The sequence below is a fragment of the Euleptes europaea genome, unplaced genomic scaffold (genome assembly GCF_029931775.1).
Source record: "Euleptes europaea isolate rEulEur1 unplaced genomic scaffold, rEulEur1.hap1 scaffold_157, whole genome shotgun sequence".
NCBI lineage: Eukaryota > Metazoa > Chordata > Lepidosauria > Squamata > Sphaerodactylidae > Euleptes > Euleptes europaea.
Window position 1 is genome coordinate 47,501 of NW_026612113.1, and position 1,306 is coordinate 48,806.

Below are 1,306 nucleotides of genomic sequence, written 5' to 3' on the forward strand. Positions count from 1 at the left end.
CACCAAACATGAAAATAAGAACCGTCTGATTCTTGACATTTCCAACATGCGCCTTTTTCCCCTGGAGTTGTCATTTGAGAAGGCCTATTGGGAGTCAGGTACCATCTGTAGAAGGTCTTGTACCAATTTTCTTTAACTTCTTGGGAAACAGTATATTTCAATTCGGAGGAGCAAAGTTTTTCCCATGAGTGAGTCCATCTTGATCATTTCTCCAAGATTTTGCATCCACTTTATCATGTTTGTTTTCACTTGTTCTTCTTCTGTATCGTATTTCAGGAGAAGTTTATCTATTTTTCCTAATATGTGTGAATCATTTTTAGATATTAACTGCTCAAATTCAGTTAGTTCACGGAATGGTTGTGGATATGAGCAGTCTTTTTGCAGATTGGATCTCAATTGTCAAAAAGTTAACCAATTCAACTTTTGAAATTTTTCTTGAAGTTTGATCATATCCTTGATTTCACCCGTAGACTCTATCATGTCGTTGTAGGTGAAACGAACACCCGGTTTTAGTTTAACGTTATCACGATAAGCTTCAGTTGGTGACATTACAGATGGTGGAGAAGGACTTATTCTCTTTTTATATCTTTTCCAAATTTTCAATAACACTGTTTTGACATCGCAATCTTCTTGTACTTTATCTTTTTGGCTTTTTGAATTGGGGTCCCACAATCTCTGGCTTTTGTCTTCTGGGTTTCTGGTTTTTTTCCTGTGGTTATTCTGTCTCTCACAGCGACGACGCACCCACCGTTAAAACTAAGGACGGGTCCTTTCTTCGTCAGAGGGCAAAGGGGCGAATTCAGCAGGGGATCAAATGCTTTCCCCCCTCACCGTACCTCGCTATCCATACACGTGCGTCCGAAAGGATTGCCGGCGCGGACCCCGAGACACGAAAAGCCGCCGAGAGGGTGATTTCAAAACGTCGGCATAAATAGAAGTCTCGGATGGCTCAACCGTGGCGTTCGGCCCGTGGCCGCCTAGTCCTCGGGGCTCGCCGACCGAACCGGGCCACTTTAAGAGTTAGCTCCGTGTCCTTCTCTGCGAGCCTGTTAGAGAGACGGCTTGCTCTGGATCTCCCTGGTACGGCCCCAAGTGAATGGCCGGGAAGGGAGGGGAAAACCACTACAAGGGGGCTGAAAAAGGGCACCGAGTCCAGGAGCACCTTAAAGACTAACAAACGTATTTTCCGGTAGGGTATGAGCTTTCGTGAGCCACGGCTCACTTCTTCAGATACAGCTAGAATGTGAATCCACCGGTCTTTAAGTAGAGGACCAGTATGTCTATGTGAATAGCGGGCTTGATGGGA